Source organism: Anas acuta, chromosome 6 (genome assembly GCF_963932015.1).
Source record: "Anas acuta chromosome 6, bAnaAcu1.1, whole genome shotgun sequence".
Lineage (NCBI taxonomy): Eukaryota > Metazoa > Chordata > Aves > Anseriformes > Anatidae > Anas > Anas acuta.
In genome coordinates, this window is record NC_088984.1 from 21,864,128 (window position 1) to 21,888,662 (window position 24,535).

Sequence of the window (24,535 nt, forward strand, 5' to 3'; positions counted from 1 at the left end):
GTTTATGAACCTGAGAGACAGAAATTGATTGAAGTTTCACCTCGACCAGAACTCAGATTCTCAAGGGAGAAAACAGCTACAAAACCAAAAAAGGGGTAAAATCCCTAAATTTTGCTTTCTCTCAGTACATTCACTACACAGGTAACACTTTGCAATATACAGCAGTGACCGGATTTATATATAGCCTGTGTTCCTTACCAGTATGAAAAGAATGATTGTGGTGGCCTACATCCAAAGACACAGCAGTGGGTCACTGTTCATATTACTCAGTGATTGCATATAATTTGGCATCACTGAAACAATCGCAGCTCTGAAAAGGTTGAGCTCTGGGCTATTACGAAGACTAAATTAACCCTCATCACTTGAGTGAATGATCCATTCACGCCAAGGTCAAAATCACTAGCTGAGCAGCATGGCAAAGATGACTACAGCTGACTGACCTGCAGTTGTGTATGGATAAGACTTGAATCTTATTATGTTTTCAGACAACCTGAATTTTACTGAAAACATTAAATTAGCTATTTATTATGAAAAACAAAAAATCCAAAAGGTAAAGTCCAACCTATCCACCTTTTTCCCCTACTTTGCTACTTGGGTTCAGACAAAAGTACAAGAGCTGTGTGTGAGTGACTGACTGAAGTTGCTGGGGCAGGAGTCCAGGAGAAAAATGAGGTGAGACTTTTGTAGGTTTCCTCTCAGAATCTCTAAAACTCAGACTACATATCAGAAGCTTGAGCGCACTGTTGAGAAAGGAGAATAGGGAAGAAAAGAGGGCTATCAGGTGATTAAGAGAAATAGAGACTAGGCTCTCCCAAAGAATATAAAGTTCCTTTTGTGGAGAGGAAGGGCTTTCTTTATTATTCTTTCTTCTTTCCTCTCCTATCCCCAATTTCAAGTGAACAAATACAAAATCTCCATGTGGTAGGATAACCCAATATTGTTTTTTTCTGAACAGCAAGTAATAGTTAAATAAGAAAACCTCCTGGATTTTTTGTTTGTTTTTGTTTTTTAAATAGCCACCTGTAAATATCAAAACTTTAAATTCCTCATTAATATTAATCTACACTTCCAGCTGCAGCGTCCTAAGTTAAGTTTTGATCCTCCATGGCTCACATTTCTATGAAGCCTTTGTTTCAGATTGCACATCACTGTGTAATTGTGGAGCATCGTTATTATTGGTGTCACTGGCTGAATTACAGGAAGACAATGTGGTATGTCATGGGATATATATTCCCAGAGACACGGGTCCCATTGTGGAAGAGTGGGAAATAAAAATTAATCACTCCACTTTCCTGTACAGGCTGTGGGGTATCCACAGCATGAGCGGAGCTACCTGATCGCTGTGACCTCTGCCTCATTTAACTCCACAGTAATAACGTGGGCAAATCAGTTGCTATTTTTAATCCAACATTATGTTCTGTCTCTCACTTTTCCCAACAGAAAGCTTACCTTAAGTGTCATTTTTTCCCCTGTAGAAATAATATTTGACTAATTGTTTTGATTTTCCAAACTTCCTGCTCCTCCCAGGAAGCAAGGCTGCATGTCAGGCCGCTGCAAAGCAATTCAGCCTAAACCTCAGTACTCACTCCTAAATCTGGGTGGATTTGGTTACATTGGCTCCTCACACTTACTAAGTTATTTCATTTCAAGTGTGTGAGGATACTTTAAATTAGAAAGACGAGTCTTTACATTCTGAGATAACTAACCTAGCTTTGACAAATTAGCTTCCATCATCTTTGCATACAAATACACTTGAGTGAGCCTCAGGGAGAGAGAGAAGGAATACTTCATAGAACTGGTAAACAGTCCAGGGATAATGGGATGGACAACAAAGACTTATATTTTCCTTCAAGATCCACTGGTTCTGGCTTTGACCTCAGGATTGGTGGAGCTTCTATTAGAAGCAACAGATAGCGTGGTCCAGACAGAGGGTCTATGTTTTCTAAAATGATTTGCCTCACACCTTTCTAATTCAGCAGTATATTAGGCAAGAAAATACACCGCTTATTAATCAGAACTGTTCTTCACAAAACATAGGGCTTTGAAAAGTATACATAATTGCCAGATTCATATTCTCATTAAATGTAAGCTCAGAAAAATTGTCAAATAACTTCACTAGTTTGCAATCTATTGATAGCAATTGAAGAAAGCTGGAGTTAGAATAATTTTCATTTGGTTAAATATAAAAATTAAAGAACACAACAAAAAGTTTTCCTACTTTGAATGACTCCCCTTACAAATGATTTTTGATAAAGCTACCCCAAAGAAGAAGCAGGACCATGGAAGCAGAGCAAGATCTCCCAGATTCCAAATGTATTGCTGAGTCTTTCTGATAAATTCTGAGTAAGGAAATTTAATATAGCACTTCTTAGAAATGCACTTGGAAATATTACGGTTTTAATGTTAGAAGTATCCTTAGAAATATCACCATTGTAATGACAAATGAAACCACAACCAAACAGGATCATTACTCTACTTTCTATTACTGCAAACTTTCTATACAACCTTAATGTCTACACAAGTGTTTGAGATCACCAGAGAAAAGATACTGTAAAATTGAAAGTATTTTCATTGTTTTTAAGTCCTCTGTGTTTCCAAGGCATGTATGAGCCTTAAGTATTGACGTGCAAAATGGCTCTAGGAACTGGAACAACTCTTATTTCACTGAAATAAGTTAAACTATTTCAGCACATATGCACAGCTGGCCAGTCTTCAAAATAAGAAGTTGCTTCTGTCTTTCTGTTTTAAGTCTGAAGCGTGTATATAACAAAATCATTCTGTTGGTAAATGGTTCACCAGTAAGGACATATTTTTTCCAGATGAACTCATATTATTTTAAGCTACAGTATTGGCCATCTTTCAATTCTGCAAAACATTCTTGTTCTGTAAATTTTTAAGTATGAAGTTCCTTGAAAATTACACATTTTCTTGATAAGTTACTAAGGTTATCTACAGGATCTGAAACAAACTCATTGCACTGGTGACAAAAGAATTGTAATTAGAAATAGAGAACCTGTTTCAAGAAAGGATAGTCCAAAGTTAAGAGCTCTGGCTCAACACTTGAAAGATTCATTCTCTCACAAAAGTTCTGCAGGTGACCTTTGATAAGTCACAGAACCTCTTTTTGGTTCTTTGCTGTGAAACAGAGATAATAGCACATTCCTGTCCACAGGGTAAGTAAATATATTTCTTATGTTTATAAAGATTAAGAGATATCCAGATATACAGCAGGAAGGCTTTTCTTGCAGAAACCAAAATCTATAAAGAGTTTATGTAAAATTCAACGCACAGCTTTTGTTCAAACACTTGGGGCTGAAAGAGAGTTGCATTTGAACAAAGTCATAAGATAGACTCACATTCAATATTCTCCCACAAGTAGATCTCAGCCATTGTATCTCCCCAGCAACTGGAAAGTGCTCTGACTATTGAGGCATTCTTAAATTTTACTTTTGATGTTACCCCACAGTATATATAATATTTAAATACTTAAGCTGATCCTTATGCAATAAGTCAAAGAGAAAATTTCATCCTAAAGATGATTTAATTTTAGCCCAGTCTGCACCAATCTTTCTGTTTGTCTATGGCCACAGGTATCTTGGTGTGACAAAGCAAGAGAAAGATGATAAGAGAAACAAAAAGCTATACTGTATTAATTATTTTTATTATAAGGAGATTGAATTTATATTTAGGAAGACAAGAATTGCCTGTGGATCTGGTCTGGAGACTTCTGTGTAAAAAGAGTCTGTAGACAAAGAATCCTGAAGAAGCTGCATGCAACAGTACAAGAATCCACAATACATAAGCAGTGGTGAGTATATTATATATATTATACAATAAATGTTCATTCTGCACTTCTTCTTCTGGCAGCTACTGAGCTTGCTCAAAAGCACAAAGTCTACCTCATGAGCTATTGGCCTTGTCATTAGCGAAAGAAATATCCCAGAATTTTTCTAGTACTTATAAATCACTGTGTTGAAGTCATCACTACACTGAATTCATCACCAAATTTTCACTGACCTCAACAGTTTCTGAATTCAGCGACAGCAAGAACTATAGATAGGTATTGCATTTTTCTACCTATTGTATTAGGTATAAAAAAAGTAATCATTTGATCTATTTGGCCTTTTAGTTTCCAGATGATTCTCCACCTTAATTATGAGAACAGAGACGCATGTCTATAATAAAACAATTGTGATAAAAACATATTTCAATGTATTTTATTAATATAAGCAATTGCTTTGAAATCATCTTCAAATTTCAAAGCACTTTGCTGAGGAACATAATTATCCTGAACATCAGAATAGAGGGAAATTGAACACAACATGACGCACCAGCAACACAGCATTACAGCTGGCGAACAGAATTTAAGTTCCTAATCCTAGAAATGACCATGCAGTTCCATTCTTCTGCAAACTGGGGACATCCACAGAGAAAAACTGGATTGTTTTCTAGTTGGACCAACGGTATTAAAAGCAAACCTAGCAACTGGTATTACCCTATATATATTACATTTAAAATGCATTAAATTTTAGATCTATGCATATAAATTGCAATGTTTGTTTTCGGCTAGAGGTAGTAGAGCTACTGTAGACTAGTCATTACGATGCTGAGTTTCTGAAATTACTGAGACTAGATGATGGTGTCATTCTGTTGTTACTTAGAGAAAAGGTGAAGATGCCATACAGACATAATGTAATGATATTGAATTTAGAATTTGTTTACAATTGAATACTTGAATTAGCACAAATATCCATCATTATGTTTTTAGGCTACCCAGAAAGAATGGAAAACAGATTAGCCTGAAGCAGATTACTCTCCAAAACACTTTCTGCCCAAGAACAATTACCTAAATATATGTTATACTGCAATCCTTAAATTATGGTGATACCTGCTCACATATACAAATAATGATAAAAGCTGAAGTTGGACTTTTTCTTTCATCTACCCAGATTGCAAAGCCAGAACACAAACACTATTGTGTTCCTAACTGCTGGGTTCTAAATTTTAAGGTTTAATTTCTTAAACTTCAAACATTTTCAGACTCTTAACCAATAATTCAAAAGCAACAGGCACATCCCAGGTACACAGTACTCTGACAGGTCTTAATTTCTTATGCAGCAGATAGATTGCTGTGAACACAACGACAGAAGGAATGAGGAAAAAGAAGGAAGCAGGCTGGTGAATGCATCTTGGAGATGGGCTTCTGAATCTCATGTGAAAGCCAGCTGGGTAATTTCCTGGTTACTGAAGAAAAACTGAATTCAGAAGGATATTTTCAGAAGTACTTTGCGATTTGGGAGTTCAATCCTGTAATACTTGTTTCCCCAATTTTTGAACTCCTTTGAGTTCAAAAACCCTCTAATGAAGGGAATTTAACAAGCTGCAGGCTCCTACATAATGCAGAGTACTCAGAACAGGAGAGATTATTTCAAGTAGCAAAACACCGTTCATTAGGGAAATGATCACATTTGCAAATCTTCTGAGCTCCATCTCCATGTGTTCAACATTTATTTGTTTCTATGGAGTTTTCATCCAATCTTTAATACTTGTCTATAAAATTAAAAAAATAAACAAACAGCTTCTATAACATTCTAAGCAAAGCCTCAGGCAACTGAAAATTAAAGGAAGGTTTCAAACTCATCAGCAGGTGTATATTTATAAATATGTATGGTATACAAATGCAACAATATCAGTTTCAACATTTGAAACCTACTGATGCTGAAATTTGAGAGGATTTATATTCTTTGTTCTTAGTGCTAGAATTCTGTTTGTTATAGGGAAAGAATCCCTTCTTAAATTTCATGATTTTGATTTTTGTTTTGTTTTCAAAGTTTAGAACATGTTTCAAATGTATACATTTCCAAAACTATGAACCAGTTTATTTTCTATGCAATACCTTTTCAGTAGCATTAACTGATGAGAAGGTTGAAAGTAGTAAGAAAGAAAATAAGGTTGAAAGTAGTAAGAAAGAATCACAGAATTTCTAGGTTGGAAGAGACCTCAAGATCATCAAGTTCAACCTCTGACCTAAACTACATTTCAAGCCTGAGATAAGCAGATACTTCTTTCTTACAGTCGTAAAATGCATTCCTGCTTTCTTTGAGGACAGGTATGTCTCAAGAACCTCAGAGAGAATTCAGTGAAGGTAAGAATTTGACACTCCATGAAACTGAAAGCAAAAGTATACATGATTTCTCTGCTTTAGTATAATCAGTGATTCCAAATTAAACAGGATCTTTTAATGGAATTGCTCATCTGGCAATATTAATGCAAAAAAACAAAGCTCTCACTTGAACATCTCTGGAGAATCACCTGGAATATGTATTCGGTAAACAGTTTTGCAGTATTGCTACTTTAAATAATTTACTTTGTGGTTTACATCCACACCGATATAAAGTGACTTTATATTCCCAAGAAATTACTCCTCTATGTAACCACCATAGCAGACAACTGAACTAGATGTATAACTAAAATTATAAATCACTTTTGCATGTAAATCAGTGGATTAGTGTGTAAAAGCCTACCTGACATTTTAGAATCATATAGTTTTTGTCTTTTGATTTCAAACTTAGAACAACTTTCATGTAGACAAACTGAACTATAGTTTGTTCATTAAAAATAAAAGTTAAAAAATAAAAAAAATCAGCAAGATCTCTTCTTCCTAATCTTGTCAGACACTGTTTCATCTAAGCAGAGGGAGCATTTCCTATTATTCCACAACAATACCTTCACCTCTGAGGTAACCGTGCACTCATGGACATTAAAATAAATTTTGTCCTCTCCTGGAGACTGAATGGCTTGTGTACAGCTGCAATTACCTCTGAGGAAAAGCTGGTGAAAAGAGAAATCTGCGATGATCACTGAAAGGCACTCCTGTCATTCCAAACAAATAAAAGTGAAGCTGGAAGCCAGATTAGCGACTTAATCATAAACTCTAAGTCAATAGACAGGATTCTGTTATAATCCATCCAAGTACAGGTTTTCATAGTTCTTATGTTATAAAATAGGAGTGCTGCAAAGGTTATTCTTCCAGGGGATTATCAAATGGCCATTTTGAAACCTCCTTTCTCTAGGCTAAAAAAAATATACATATATAAAGGAAAACAAAAGAGAGTTGTGTAATTTCCTGCAAGAGACTATGAGAAACTTGGACCCACCAGGAACCACATTACCCATTTGAATCCATAAAAATGTGCATTTAGGTTTGGAACTTCTCCAACTTCAAACTGATTTGCAAAATTTCATAAAAAATTAGTGGGGAAAAAAAAAAAAAAAAACATTCTTTCCTCCTTGACAACCTCTGAAACACATTTCAGCCTTGGGCACTTTTTACAGCCATGCACAAAAATTCAGAACAGAAAAAATGACAGATCCCATACTCAAGCAGTGCTGGTAAATACCATTGCAATAATGCTATCACTCACTGTCAGATACTGAAAGGGTACTAATTGAGGCAGGCAGTATGACACTGTGGGTGCACATGGTACCATGTGAGACTTTTTCTGCTCACTACTCTTCATTGTTTATTTGTGCAGACACCTCCACTAATGCATTACCATCCAGAACAGGGTTATCATAATGAACTACTGGTGCTTATGTTGCAAGGTGAGTTAGACCAAGTCTGAAGTCTAAGCCTATAATATTGCACAGTTCACAGATGGAATAATGGCTGTTTCTTAGACTACTTGAGGACACAGTTCACAGGTTGAGAATACTTGAGCAAAAACCTGAACTACGTATTTCAAAGTTCCTTCTGCAACCATTCACTCTGCATATGTGCTAAGCTTAGGCACACCCAGAGCCTGTCCTGTGTCCAAGTCTCTTCTACTTAGGAGATATGCTCATACCTCTGTGGTGTTTCCTGATGCTGTCCATTCAACAACTGAGCTGCAGGCCTGGGAACCAAGCCAGGCTCTTTCCTGTAGCAACACATGGCAGTAGCATGCCTGGAAAACTGAATGCTGCCAGTCCCTCAAAATCTTACTCTCTTACTGCACAATCCTCAGAAAGCCTACTTCTTCATTTTTCCTTTTTTTTTTTTTTTTTCTTTTGGGGGGGGGGGGTGAGGGGGGGTGGGAGGGAAATCACAGCTTATGTTCATATTACTTTGTTTCTGATAAGCCATATTTCTGTGAATACAGTACTATAAACATCTAAGACACCTCATCTAAAGTCTGCTTAGCTACATTTGCACTGTCATAAAGGCATTGATTGTATTTATTTCTTTGAAAGATGCTTTGATATATTCATATTCAGAGCATTAATTTGACTCCATCAGTTTGTCCAATCAAAATGACCAACTCTGCCCTGAAAAGTGAATTCGAGAGCTTAGTTCCTCCCACAAAATTTTTGCACTCAAGTCAGTGTTACTATAAAAGAGCTGTAATTGCAATCATACGTTTATGAACTTGTGGGAATCCTTCAAACATCAGGCCATCTCTCCAGGGCTCCACTTTATATGAAGGCATCTCTGGGTCAGTGCTACTGCCTGTGCCTCAGAAGAATGTTCTATAACCACTGCAATGGGAAGCTGGGTTCTACACCTGCTGACCCCATGAAATCACCCACAAACCAAAAAATCATAAGATTCAGAAAGTAATGCAAGTCATTTGCAGGTAAAGAAGTACAATTAAATTAATAGGAAACACATATATCCACCATCATTTTAATATCTGTTCTATTTTTCCTATTATCCAGCTAAAAAGATTCTAAAAGATATCTAAAAGATTTTAGATACCCAAAGTATTTTACGTATTCAAACTTCCCGTGGATGTCTACTCAAATTCGAACATCCCCTCCTTCTCCAAGGAATTCCTAACCTTCCTAGAGTCTTTATCTGGATACTGAAGAAAATTTGACCCCCCTTAACTTACTTTTAGAGGTGTTGATGTGCTTTGGACAAGGGAAGGCAGTGCCTTTTCCTATTCAATAGATGAACAGAAATGTGTTGATAAGCTTTGCTTAATTTGCATTACTGTTAATAATTTGCTTAATTATTAACAAATCACATTCAACACATGAAGTAAACAGTATTTCTGGCTGTTGGGAGGGGTCAGGAAGGTATTTAATTCTCAGTACTTAACTTTATCTACTCTCTAAATCCCGGTTTCATACACACAGGCAAACCATACTTCGTACAAACAAACGATCATGCATAATTCATAGTAATTTCTTGATTTGTATGTAGCAGTACCCAGAAACCTTTGACATGAACATAGGTCTAATTGGGTTTTGAAGTATAGTGTAACATGGGCCAAATGAAACTTGACAGTTCTCCTTCTCACTGACCATTAGAGTGAAATAAGCACAAAAATTCATATAAGCAGATAATTTTCTCAGGAAGAGCAACCAAGCCTTACATCTGAGAATGCTGTGTTAAGAAAACATCTAAACACATATTACTTGTCTGCAAAAGGAATAAGTGTACTGACCTTCGTCACTTTTCCTGCTGTGCCTTCCCCTAAAGTGCCTGTGGAGGTCAGTAATGCATAAAGTTGATAGGGGCCTGTGAACACCAGGTCCATGGAATTTACTGATGATGGAATCTTTCCTCTGCAAATGAATGAAGAAGGTCTGCTTACTGTCAACGCTTCACAAGAAACTGCTGGAGTAGTTAGCCATACCACTATAAAGAAATGTATACGCAAATACATATTTAGACATACACATACACTTTTTCACACAGACACTTTTAAAATCATGAAGACTGCAAATTAATTTGAAAGGAAGTCTAAGTAGAGGTCTGTCCTGGACAGCTTGCTGTCCAGCCAAATAAGGGTATTTCAAATACCATAAGGGAGAAGAGGGAGACAGGCTTACAGATTTATGAACAATAAGTGACATGGTTTAAGAAAATCTATGTCTTGGGGTTCCAAATATTTTTTTTGTCTATTTGTTCATCTCTTTATTTAGAGGTTAATTGCTCTATATAACCCTATATAAATGAATTTTGGGGAGCTACTTGAATTTGACAAGATATTTGAGAGAAAAGCTATTAGCCTAATCTGATAGTTATTCCTCTTTTGAACATTTTATTCTCTCCTCATTCATGCAGATAGTTGTTATGATCAGTGTTACACATTTAGGTAGAGTGGTTTTGATTCTGTCCTTCTGTAAATCAGCAGACATAGGCATATCGCTTGGAGTACAATATTGAAATGGTACTGATCAAAAGTACATCCTGACCACTAAAGAAGAAAAGCAATCTGACTTCTATGCAGTTTGCTGTTTAACTGTACAGTGAATGTGCCCATTGCTAAGCAAACCAGCCAAACAAGCTTTTTCCAACTATTTGTATATTTGGCCCTAGAGCACAGATGTAAGGCAGCACCAAAACCTGAGAACTGTAGCCATAATACAAATAAATATTTTTTTGCTGGTTTTGTTATAAATAAAATATTAAGCAACACTTTTGTCCTCAAAGTGTACATATATAATTTTATTTCCTGGGTCTGATATAAGAAAGCACAAATAGTGAGCAGTAAAAATCTATGCACAACCTTGAATAAGCAGCCTTGAATGAGCACCTATTCATGACCAGCTTTTGGTCATGAATAGGTGCTCATTAGGCATACAAATGCATGAACTCTTTGTGTGTGAAAAGGGATAAAAGTCAGTTTACAGAAGGTAGAGTCTATCACATAGATGTTAGGAGATTTAGTCAAAATCTATGTAAGGATGTTTAAGCTTATATTCATCAGAAAAAAAAAGAAAAAAGAAAAAAGCTTTCTTATCTCAATTTACTTTGGTATGTTCATGTAGAAGTAAAAACACTAACATCTTGTTCTTTTCTGCCCAGACTGATCACCATATTACGTGGTGATCTGAATTCTGTTCTGTAGTGACAGGCTGTGACCAGCTCCCTCTGAATTCTGAGGGAACTGTTTGCACACATCTGGCAGCCAAAGAGTCAGACTCCTGGATTACCAGCTACTTGTACCATGAAGACATTTTTCTTATTCAGGATTCTTGTTTTCTATAGGAGGGTGTTAATACATTCAGGAGAATTTGATTTGCTCGTTTGATGTTTTTTTCTCAAGGACAAGAAGTGGTGATATTTTTTCAGGTAAGCAGGATTTGGGATTCATTTTTGGGAATCACAAGAGTGATGCTGCAAGATGAGATCTTTTTGTATAGTTTCCATCTATATCTCTGTTTGTATTATAGCTCTTGCAAACCTAAGCAAGGTGAAACTCAAAATGAAAACTTGAGGGCTTCATCTTGAAATCAGATAACCTTACTAAATTCCACATTCTTTCATATAACTATTACAAACATAAATATTTATGCAATATATATTAATACACACACAGAGAGAAGGCAGTAAGAGAAGGAAAGTAAAGCTTCTCTTCCAATTTCTTCATAGAATGTTTACCATTGAGGTTCAAAATTCCAGTTTTTCAAAAGGTTGAGGAGGAAAAATAAGATATGAAAATGATAATATCAGTAGAGAAAGATCATCAAACAGAATACTGTTTGCCCAGCATCTGTTTTTCTTTATTTTGTCTGCTTTTCAATCATTTTTGCTTACATGTGCATAAATAATTTAGAATTGTACTTTAAAATGCACTAATATTCAAATGAGAAAATAGAGGGCTTTTTAAAAGCATGCAGTAACCACAAGAAAGTAAAAAGAAATTAAATGGAATAAAATTTCCAAGGCTCTTTTCCCCCTCTTATATCAACTATCTAAGGGGTCTCTAAATTTAGCTAAATTAAACAATAATAAACATCTGAAACTCTCTATCCTTTTCTCTTTGGGGATGTTCTCTCTTTCCTTACATGAAGGTAAATAAAGAGAGGAGGCCTTACTTTTCAATGGACACTGTATGACACAGTCTTTAGAAAAATGACGTACTTCAGTTATCTATAGAATCAGTTATGCACACTTTAGAAAGATGTAGCTGGAAGCCATTTGCGGTTCAACCTGTAACTTCGCAACATCTCCATTAATTTGCACAGAGAAGTTTTGTTTTCCATCTTCTGCCAGTACTTTGATACACACTGTGAGAACGTTTATGCTTTGTCCAGAAATTTATTGTCTTCACTCCACCTTTTCCATCTTTTTTGTCAGTAATCTTTGTCCTAGTGGGAAAGCTGGTAGGGGAGGTACCTCATCATGTTTGAGGATCATGAAGGATCATTGTATGACCGTGAAGGATCACTGTATACTCCTAGAACAAAAGACAAACAACCTATACTGAAGTATTTGGTCAAAGGAGCAAGCTGGTTTTCCTTCCTGCAAGCACAAAATATTTCGATCACAAAAAGTAGTACATGACTTTTCTTTTGCTGGAGACTCCTTCAGAGCCTTTACCATAACTACTTCCCTTCCACAGAAAGCGATGATGACCTGCAAATATGTTTCTGTGTCTATACAAAAACGTGAAATTTACTGTGCATATCTGACATAGATATAACATATTAGGCAATCACAGAAAATTCCCTTCTAGTTGTTAGGAGAATCCAAGAGAGAGAAAGAGGCTAAAGGCTTGGCTGCAGGCTTGATGAAGCACCTTCATGTTACAAGAACTGCATAGCTAGCCCTCCCACTGAAGAAATATATGAAAGGATGCAGGGATAGATGGTCTTCATCATCCTTTGTCTGGTAGTTCCTTTTAGTACTTACAGAAGGTCTAAATGGTAATGCCAAATAGCAACAAGGAGAGAGCAGTACCCATAGCCTGCTAGTCACATGCTTGTTCAGTCTTACATTTCCATCTTATGGTGGAGCGAGTCATCACTAGTCCGCTCCACAGGGTACATTTATGGCAAAAGGTTTCTCCTTCAAATGCAGAAACAGTGCCTGTGAACATCCCTTCCACTGAGTGTAGCTGAAGTAGATTCCTTCCATATTCCAGATTCACCATCTTTTGTATAAGTAGCACCTGTATGTGTGTTTAACACAATGAAGGTAGAGGCTTCTAGAAGCCTGAAACAAGATCTGAACCACAGACACAAAAACAAGAGCAAACAAAAATAAAATAAAAACACCACAAACCATAAAAAATCAAAACAAATTAAAAAATACACACCACACTCAGTGTCCCATCTTCCCCTCTTTTGATGTTTTTAGCAGTCACTTAGCCCAGTATCTCCAAAACTTCCAGTGACAACTTGAAGGACAAGAGGAAAACAGATAAAAACAGACTTCTAACATTGGTCTCAAGTCCATGATCAGCCTGCGGTTAGAATATACTTTAGAATAATTTCAATATTTCATCACTAGCATTTTGAAAGAATACAGAAGGATTCTTCATTTAGGCTCTTGATCATGGCAGAGAAACAAATGGATTTTTCACTAATTCATATGTCGCTGACTTTCAGAGGAGACTTCTGAATCTTCCTCAAGGCAGAGGTCAGGAGAACAGACATCCAAAATCCAACATTCTCAGATGAGCTACTCTCTCTTTATATTTCAAGCAATGAAAGACTTTTTGTTACGCTTTTTATTCTCACATTGCAGAACACTCAGGAATATACATCAGTAAGTGTTTATTCAGTTTGTATTTTGACTATATACTGGGATTAGTGCTCCAAACTATTGACATTGATCAACACATAATTATTGTTCATAAACAATGGTAATTCTTAATTTATCCATATCCTGGAAAGGAATTTGAAGATGAAACCTAAGAATGACTTTGTTTTTAAAACTGTTTCTAAAGCTATCCTGCTTAATCTGAAAGATACAGCATAATTATTGCATTAAGATTCATTAGGGATTAAACAGGTAATCCACAGAGATTATTCCATACTTTTTCTGTAGCTGCCATTTATTAAATATGTTCCATCTCATGAACCATTAATTTATTGTTATTATTTTTTTAAGTACTCTTTTATTTCCTTTAAATTTACCTAGAAGTTTATTAGGTTCAGTCTGTACAGCATACATTTAAAACATTCCCAGTGGAGAAGCATAACACATTTGAAATCTATATTTGATCTGACAACAGCAGCACCATGTTTGAATTAGAAACAGATTAGACATAATTGAAGATAAAGAGGACACAAGCATCACTCCCATTTTGGTGGAATGGGCTTTAAATTATCAGATTCATCCAGAATACATTACTGAGAAACATTGAATTGTTATCTTTAGACAGCCTTTTCTAAGAGTTTACAATTTCTCAGTTCAGTGAAGCTTGCCACCAGCTTGTTATCAGAACAAAAAACGAAAAATCATTTGGTTCAGAGCACAGAACTGATCTCACCTCCAAAAGTACACGTTTTCTTCTGATAACAGACACTTCATTGGACTGCAGAGGTAGCACTTCATGGTTACAGTGAAGTCAATCTTTTTAAGATTCTTCCACTTTTCAGGTAATTCCTAACAACATTACAAGTAGATATTGTTTGTCATTTTGCAGAGCCAACGGCTCTCCCCACACAGAAACACACATACACATGCTTACATTCCCCACTCTTTTTTTTTTTTTTAAATCAGTAGTTGATTTTGTGACATTCTTTTGCCATGTCTTTTTGAGGTGACAAATGTGTACTCATTGTCCAGGGTAATTTGCAAAATGCAATTTAGACAAAAGATTAAAGTTTAAAATTTCTGATATTTTCTAGTTAGAACATATTTATCTACATTAAATTTGGAAATAAACCTCAGCAATAAAAAGAACACCACAGCAACACAACTCACTATAAAATAGTTTTGAGAAGCATGTTATTAATTTAAACCTCCCCTCAGAAAAAGAGTTCAAAAATGCACACAGTGATAACTGAATGTATTGGTAGGTCCTGATCTCAGTGTTAAATACTTTCAGAAACCTGCCTAGCTTTCAGCAATCGCATACTTGGTCTCAGCCTGATCCTCCCAAAAGTCATATTCCTTACCCAGCTTTTAGACATCCCAAAGACTCTACAAGAAATACATGTAGCTGACAAAATAGTCAGCAGTGAGTGCCATTGAATACAGACAAGGACTTGATGACAGCTTGCCTAATTAGACACTGTAGTTTAAAGGCCATCACACACAGATAAAGGTGTTTTTGTTGTCATTTTGGAAAACTTTTATAGGGCTTTTGCAAACATTTGAGTTTACTTTGAATCTTAGTCTACATAATCCCACAATTCTGTGATACAGTTGAACTTCATTACCTCCTTGCAAGTCATATTGCTCAAAAAGGTTTCCTATCATTATTTGAAGCAAGTTTTGACACAGCTGACTAGAGGCTTAATAAACACAAGCAATCCTTTGATAATGCATTCATAAGTAAGAACACAACGAAATATCTACCTATGAACTGTACTTTAAAAAGGATATTTCCATGGTAAACTTTACTTTTTAACTGCCTTAAGAGGAAAAAAAAATACAATTTAAAAGTAAGGAAAATATTTGGAAAAAGTTCCCCATTTTCATATGCAATGTAAGTCTTTTACTTCCTGAAAATCATGCCAGGGGAAAACAAAACAAAACACCTACACAAACACCTTTAGTCATTTGGATAAAATCAGGTTGAAAGCAAAGATCCGATTCATAGAGAACTAGTGTTTTACATATTAAAACCATTGAATTTTGTAATGGTGCCATTTGTACTGCTTTAACTTTTGGTCTGTCAACACTTCCCTAATTAAAGGTGTATTAGGGAGTATGGCTCAAATTTCAAGAAGATCACCTTCAATTTGCATGTACCATCTGAAACCATTCCTACACACGTGCAAACAGGCACATACACAACAGTGAGCAGCAAGGGCTATTTGCTTCCCAAGGAGAGGTGAGCCAGGAACAGGAGGGACCCAGCATGAGCAAAGCCCTTACCAGCCAAGGGAGTAGTCCCACTACGTGAAGGTCTATCAAGGAGACAACCTACTTCAAACACAGGTCCAAGGACCATTCTGGATAGTCTATCCAGAAGGCAGCACCAGAAACGGGCTTGAAAGCAGTACTGCATAGCTCACATCAAGACTGAAGTCCCAGGGTTGAGCTTAAGAGGAGCCCCTGGGTGTGGGGTGGAGACCCCACATGGGGATGGACATAACCATTAAGGGCTTATTAGTGCACTCTTGATGGTTCGCACACAAGCTAAGTCATTAAGCTGATAATTACCTGATCTGCCTGTGCAAACAAGGAATACCCCGATCCTACAACATTTAAATTTCTCAGTTGATTTTTAGAGGATAAAGATTTATCCTGTCTCTGGTTATGCAAACAAACAAACAAACAAAAAAAGGCAGCAACAACAACAAAACAACAACGAAAAACAACTAAAAGCTATTCATTTCAACAGAGACAGAATTGAGAACACTTTTAAGACTTTGAGGCCTTATGTATGAAAACTAAAACCAAAAGCACCCTGCAAGCTTCTTAGCTAAAATCAGATAGAAAACAAAATTTCAGGTAACCAGAAATATTCAATTTACAAAAATTATTATTGTTCTGGTGGGGAAGTAGAGGGAATTGACCTTACAACAGTTTTGCTTAAAAAAATGTGCATATATGAAACCACAGCAGTGCACTGCCCTGGGTTTCATGCATTCATTTGGAAGGTGAGAAAGCCCCAAGGCCAAAGTTCTGCTCTAAAACAGACACGGTGGATTATGTTCATGATCTCTCACATCCCACCTTGAATGCCCTGACCAAGAATCTTTGCCTATTTGAGACATGTCATCCCTCAGTGTCACCCAACTCTGCTCTTATTCCCAACGACTGGAGAGGAGCTGGGGTTATGTTAGTGCTGTGGATTTCGGGTTTAATTGCAATGCAAGCACAACCATAAAAACAAAAGTAAAAAATCCCCAATGTACCTTCTATAACACATCTATGCAACCTGGAAATCCTATTCAGTGGAAGGCAGAACACACAAGCTAATAAGCCTGTCTGGCCTTTAAATCTGCTATTAATAAAGGAGATATAAAGTTAAAAAAATGTCTTAAACTGTCTTTAGCTTACGACTACTTGTGCGAAAACACTACTTCCCACTGACAAATCATTTTTTTTCTCCTAAACGTTTTAATTGATTCCTAGGAGGACAATGATGGCACAGCATTGATAAACGCTTCTCATTAAATCTCTTGAATGAAACTTGAGAACATTGAGAAAAATTTATGATGTCCTTACTGTAGACCCAAATAAATCAACAGAATAATTCTGTATTTATATATATATGTGTGTATCTATCTATCTATCTATATATAGTAAAAGAAGTGTCCAAAGTAAACATCTCCACAGGGGAAAAAGAGATTAAAAAAAAAATAAATAAAAGCTCATAAAAAAAATATATTTTTTTTATTTTTGTTACAGCTCTTATTCAAGTATTTTTCAAAGCTTTATACGTGTTATGTCAGATCCTTACCTCCAGATCTGCAGAAAATCCTTGCCTCCAAGTTCTGGTACCTACCATCCTGAAAAGATCTGAAAAGGTCAGTTTCAAGACTTTGAACACATCATCTTTGGAGTCCTGGTCTTCTGTGGCCATTAGATGTCCCATCATTTCACCTAAAGCTGTTCACCTTCCTTTTTACGCTTTCTTATTCAAACCTCTCTTAGTTTGATTCATGAGTCTCTCCATTTCGTAACACTAATAATACGTAACATGAGCAAATGTCAAGTTAATTAGCACAGAGCACCTGAGAACTTAAGGCAAACCATACACATCAATTATATTAATGAACAAATAAATGCAATCAAATCAAACATAGAAGCATTGTGTTGGTGCTTAGTTGGTGGGCTCCTTTTCCACTCTATTTAAACAAGATAAGAAATACCTTTCACATGCTTGATGAGATGCACTTGAGAAATATCATGAACTCATTTACACTTGCCCATCTCTTCACTTGCTGTTTCTACTGCACATGATTCAAGTAATAATCCTGTTCAGGTTCTCAGTGTTGCAGAATTGGGGCAGAGGAGTGCTGTCTGGCTGCAGGAAATAGTTCAGATCTGAGGTGATGGGTACAGCACTGCAATCCATGTCAACCTTTTAGAAGAGTCCAAGATTAACATCCATTTCAAAGAGCTTTTCTCCCAGAGAGATCTTCAGCATACCTTACACAGCCAAATTGCTGTCTAGACACTCTCATGCTCTAAACACTCCTGATCTAGCTTTCCAGCATGGTCAAAACACTGCCATTTTGAAGTGCATTTTACAAATAAATTTATACCAAAACTGAGATAGAAACATTGAAAGTTCTTCATATAGTACTGTAAGCCAAACCCATGACAAATAGTGAGTCCACATCAATCAAAGAATAAAATCACTATTTCTAAGATATTTTGAACATCTTAAGAACATCAAGTTTTTGTTTTTTTTTTTTTTTTGAGCTTGATGTTTATCCAGATGAATTTGAAGACCAAAGAAGCCTTTTATCACAAGGATGCATCCAAGGTACCAGGAAAGACCCATGTCTGCAAAGACTCTCCCTTGTCTGATAGCTAAAAGGGCTTGAATTGACTTCAAGAGATCCTTCAATCCCCCCTTCTGAATTAAAATAAAAAATATGTATATACATAAACACATATACAGATATATATATGTGTGTATGTGTTTATGTACGTATGCAAATGAATCAGAAACCAGAGAAACTTGCCTAAGGGAATTACCTGAGCTGTTTTCCTTAAAAAAGTTCATCTCTGTTATTTTTATATTAAATTCACCAATGGTATTTAAAAGGCTTGTGGTCAATTTGGTTTGAAAGAACTACTAAAAAAAATATTCTGATTTTTAGATTCACTAACTTCTTCAGAATATTTGGCTAATATTGGCTCTAAAGAAAGAAGAAAAACAAACAAACAAACAAACACCAACAAACAGTAGGTCTTAAACAAATCACCAAAACATATTTCCTTAACAGGTAAGAGAAAGAAGAAACCTCTGCAAAAAGTAAACTATCTGTTCTTTAGAATACTTCACATCTTGTGAAAACATTTTGGAAGTGCATTATTTTCATAGAAATCCTGCTCCCCTCTACTAAGAATTCTGCTCTGCTCATCCATAGAGCAGAAACTGCTTCATGCATCCAGTTTTATAATCTATCCATAAGTAGCACTATTTGTTCAAGTCACTTTGACACTCCAGAACATAAACAGTGATCAAGTTCCCTTTCTTCATAGCTACTTATTTCTTCCAGGGTATCCATCTAATCTATATCATGCTAAATTAACACCTCAAATTGAAAAGGCAGTGGAAACAAAAATTAAATCAAAGAAAGATGTCCTAAAAGCCAAGCCACATGCCACGACCCAAGGTACTATACTGATGGCAATCACAAGTATAACTTGTCAGTTAGTAGAAAGTTCCCTGTCTGCTCCTTGGAACATGTTAATGGGAAATGACTGCTTGGATTCATATTTCTCAAGTATTATAATTTCTATTTCACGCATCATACTAACATCAAAAATTCAAAGTACTTACTGTCATCAGCTAGACACAAAACAGTGCACTTGCTATTACTCACATTCTCCAACACGTTGATTTAAATTACAACGCTTGCTAGTGAGACGGGTTGTGATTCAGATTCTGAGGGCTGTCAGTGTAACTTTCTAGTAGACCTCAAAAAATTGGAATCTTGATTCGAGGCATCTTCACCAAGTTTCCTTTATCTCATTAACAGATTTTTAATGCCACAGAGAGATGATGAAAGTACTTCTACTGACTGGGCTGTTATGGCTAGTAGAGAATTCAATGGGACTCAGAAACCCCACCTTTTCTAAATGTGGGGTTGAAGAAATTGCTTTGCAGGCAAAGGTAATGGACTCAGTAAAGACCAGAGTAAAACTGTGGGCTGTTCCTGCTTCTAAAGGTACAGGGAAAGCACGCTTTACAAATACAAGCCATTCCAAATACCATAATCTCCATTTCCACAGACTGCAGCACTTGGTGGAGGAAGAAGAAAAAAGAAATTCAGAAGTTATAGAGTACAGATTATGCAAACTTGGCTCTCTATGTCTGAGAACACAGTTTAGGACATTCATTTCCTCCATTTGCTCTTTGGTCCTAGGTACAAAAAAAAGCCAGTCCAGGAGCGAGTGACAGGCTCATAAAGAACAGGGTAAATCCTCCTGTCCACTCAACAGGTAATGCTGCTTTCTGATATCCCCAAACCTTCATATCTGTGCTGCTGAGTACTGTAGAATAAGTAGCCATGAATTTCAGAGAAAAATCAAGCTGGCAAAAGCCAGAAGAATTTCAGCAACAGAAGTTCTGGACCATTTTGTTTGCTCCAGCCCTCTTCCATCTTTTCCTTTACTATTTCCTGGACTCCTTTCTCCAACTACTCCTTTTTATACTCCACTCTGTCCTCTCAACCCATTCTCAACTGTTATTTTACCCTTTGTTTCTTTTCACTGTTATGCATTATAACCAATTTATAATTAATCTGGTTTTCCCTAGAGTCTGTTTAACTGTGATATTTTGATACATTTATTTATTTAAGTTTGTTTCTATCTCATAAAAAGAGTTTGAAAAAATGGATAAAGTTTTTTTCACGTCCAACTAGTCTGGCAAAAACAGTCTTGCAAAAAAAAACTTGCATTAACATTACATCTCTAAAAAAAAAAAAAAGTGTTTATTTCATTCACAAACCACTTCTGTCTCCTGTCTATGGACACAGCCCTCTAATAGTCTCCTAATATAAGCTCAGTGGTACTTGCAGATGTGGAAGCAGAAACAGCACCAGGTATCCTGATGACAAGACACCAAGAGACCAAACATTCAACTAACAATCATAAGGAAACAAACAGTTCTTGAGAAAGATACAGTCTGGAATATAGCTGTAGAAGAAGACAGTTGATGCCAAATCCTCAGTAACACATACAGTGTAAAGCCACACAGTGCCTGTGGAAAACACACAAGCAAAAATGGACGGTAAATCCATGAACAAGCCTTGCAGATCATCCAGCCGCAGACTTCTGTGTGTACTGCCAAGGTGAACTCAATTGGGCAAGTGAATCAAAAAGAGTTTAAAAAAAAAAAAAAAGTTAGCCAATATAGCCAGTATCATTTAAAGAATATGTGCTGGTTGCTGAAAGAAATTACTAGACACATTCATAACACAAGAAGAGAGACAGAAGTTAAGGACAGCAGAAAATGACAGCTCACAGTGAATAGATGGGAAAAGCCTCATCGCTTCTCTTGAGATGTTAGCCTTCGTGGCATAAAACACTGGATAGGGGTGACTCGGGTGAGAAAACAATTACATTCAAATGCTTAGAGGGAAGGTCAACTTAAAAACAAACAACAAAAAAAAGTAGCAAAAGTAACAATACCTGAAAAAGGTCCAAACTACTTGACAGATCTGTTTACAGATGGAATATCATGGATGTCTTTGATTAGTCCCTCTGTAATATCACAGAAATTGCTACTGACATCAAGTCCAAAGGTTTAAAAGTCATTTCACTGCCATTAAGAACAAGCTGCACTTCAAATAAAGAAGTGGATTTAAATGTTGTCTCACTGCTTTCAGCCAGATACTGAAGAGAACACTTGATAACTTTGAACAGCCCATCTACAATCATGTGGTCTATGTATTCAGTGTACAGTTTCCATTCATCAGAAAGAGGATCTGCCTGGAGCAAATACTGATTGTCCTGGAAAGAGTAATTTAGAGAATCAGTAACAGGGGTTTAGAATTGCTCTTCCCAGTGTGGATTTCTTATCCCAGCTAACTGATCAGTTGAGGAATAAAGGAACTCTCACTTTGATGAAGAAAAGCATTCCCATTATTTACAACATAATTACCTTTTCATTGTACTTGTAAAAATTACATCTGGAACTAATTACTGAAAACTCTTTTCCTTTAGAGTTAGATTTGCATCAGCAAGTGCAAATACTTGAAAAGAGTTTTAGTTTTGTTTTGTTTTTGTTTTGTTTTATTTTTATTTTATTTATTTATTTTTAAGTATTTACATCTATTTATGGACAATTGCTACTCCCAGTATAAAACGTTTACTGTACCTACTATCATGTTGAATGTCTAGTGGGTCTTTTCTACTGTTTCTTAAATCACACTCCCTAGTTTTTTTTATTGGACCGAAGGAATTATTTCTGTAATCTTTCTTCGCACACACACACACACACACAGACAAAGCTATGTTTTTGTTTGTTTTTCTTGTCAACACAACAGCCAACTCCACATTATGCATGAATATTCAGATTATCTCATCCACATTTTAAACAAGGTCACCCTGTCTGCTCAATACAATCCCAGAGATCATCACTCTGCCAAGTCAGAGGCAGGCATCCGTTGTTTATCAAAACTCTCCAATTCACATATAGAATCACAGAATGGTTTGGGTTGGAAGGGACCTTAAAGATCATCTAATTCCAAACCCCCTGACACAGACAGGGACACCTCCCAGGTTGCATCCACAGCTTCTCTGGGAAACCTGTTCCAGTGCTTCACCACCCTGTGAGTGAAGAATTTATTCTGAATGTCTAATATATACCTACCCTCTTTTAGTTTAAAAACATTACTCATTGTCCTATCATCACAGTCCCTGACCAAGATCCCTCTCTGCTTTCCTGTAGGCCCTCTTTAGGTACTGGATGGCTGCAGTGAGGTCTCCCTTTCTCTTCTCAAGGGTGAACAAACCCAACTCCCTCAGCTTGCCCTCACAGACAAGGTGCTGCAGCTCTTTAATCATCCTTGTAGCCCTCCTCTGGACTCATTCTAATAGGTCCTTGAATTCTACTTCTCTTTGCAGTATGGTCTTCCACAGCTTCTGGCATACCTTTGCAATTACAATTAAATTTACAATAAAAACAGAGCAGGAAAAACTTACTTCTTCTAAAGTTATCAAAAATATTTTTGAGTAGATTCCTTCCTTCTTTGTTCAGTTTATTTAGTCAAGAAACCTTGAAAAATCAGTTGCACTGAAACAGAGTTTACTGGTTATGCATTAATATTTTCCCTTAGGTGTTAAAAAAAAAAAAAGGGGGGGGGGATCAAATGTACTCAAACTTCTAGCTTTAAAAACATCAAGTGCCAAGTTCTCAGTCAGTGAAATCAACCATGTTAATATTAAATCAGTGGAGTCTGCATCCTATTTATGTATTAGCAGAGAATTTGACTTTCAGAGTAAACAAATGTGCCAAGATAGCCTGGAAAGCTGAATATTTCTGGGTGTACATAAGACAGATGATTGTGCAAAAGCAGGACACTTTTCTCTACACTGCAGCTCCTCTGTCTTTCTGACATAGCTTCTATGTGAAACAGATTTTAGTTCACAGGCAATGGAACCAAACTGGTAAAGTTCTGAGCGTGGAGATTACCCTGTTTTAAAATAGGATAATACCAGTTTGCTCCTATTATCTAACAGCCTGTTTAGACCCCAAAAAAGCGTATTTTATTGGCTGTGTATATGCAGACCAGAACTATCTTACCTAAAATCAATCCAACAGAATATCTTTGATTAAAAAGGAACTTACAACCTTTACAGAAAAATCCAACATGTATCTGCAGGGTTCCTGAGATGCTGTTTTCATTGACAAGAAGTCATCCAATCAGGAAATTGCTTTCTTTATTTTTACAGTAGAGGATGCAGCACTCCCAGTCAGTACTCACTACAGTAATGACCATAGTTTTGTCAGCATACATCTCTGGGAACTGGACTAAAATCACCAACAGACTTTATTCCAGTCCCTGAAAACCATTCTGTTTGGCCTACTAAGAGAAGTTTCATCATCTGTTACTAGTCTTGTAAAGCACTTATGCTTGATTTCATAAAGTTCCTGATGGGAAGGATTAGTTCTGTCCCTGCATTTACAAATTAATGCATTAGGAGTCACCCTTCTGTATTCAAAGAAAAACATACATACACTCAATAAGACTACAATGTATGACTAACTACAAACTACAGAGTAACAACCATACAGAGGATAAGATAATTGGAAAAATAGTTGAACACAGTTTGGTTTTGGTTTAGCGTAGCTGAAGATTTGAAGAGATTATTATGGTTATGTCAGTTTTCTAGTATGTATTTATATTCACATACATCTGTCAAAAAGAATCTTCCTTATTTACCTTGTAAAGTGCCTCTTGGAATACAAGAGCACTGCAACCGCTTTGTGTTAAAAAGATGTTTTAAAATCTCAAGATATTTCACCTCTTGCAGAAAGCTGCAGAATCACAAAAATGTTGTTATTCAGAAAAAGGCAATCAGACACTACAAAGCTTGTTCAAGTTATTATATCATGAGTAAATCTTACAGTATTTACTGAAGCAGAATTTTCATCAGCCTCCCAAAAGCAAGAGCTTCAAGTCTTTACCATCAGTATGCTTCAGTTCTACTCACTTCCTTTAGGTCCCACAGCCTCTAATGTTTCTCAGGGAACAGGTATTGTAGTACAAATACATGATCCTGTAACATTTTTTTTGCACCCTGAAGTAAAAACATATGAAAAATGATACATAACTTGCATTTATCTCTACAGAAAAAGAGAACTTTTAACATAAAAAAAAAGATAATTGCTAAAATAATTAAAATAAATCCATAATATCATAGTGATATTTACTAACGTGTTACTTTATGATTAAAATTACTTCATACAGTCCAAATGCCAGAGAATGATTACATAGAGGTCAAATG

The 24,535-nt window shown here is 36.2% G+C and overlaps 1 long non-coding RNA gene across 1 annotated transcript; it reads right to left on the reverse strand.

The window, feature by feature from the left end:
* Positions 1-11,485: 11,485 nt before the first annotated feature.
* On the reverse strand, positions 11,486-22,321 carry LOC137858714 (uncharacterized). The gene is made up of 3 exons (XR_011097943.1): positions 17,304-22,321; positions 14,214-14,329; positions 11,486-12,173 (listed from the first exon to the last, which is right to left on the reverse strand). It is a non-coding gene; the product is annotated as an uncharacterized lncRNA (long non-coding RNA).
* Positions 22,322-24,535: the final 2,214 nt, after the last annotated feature.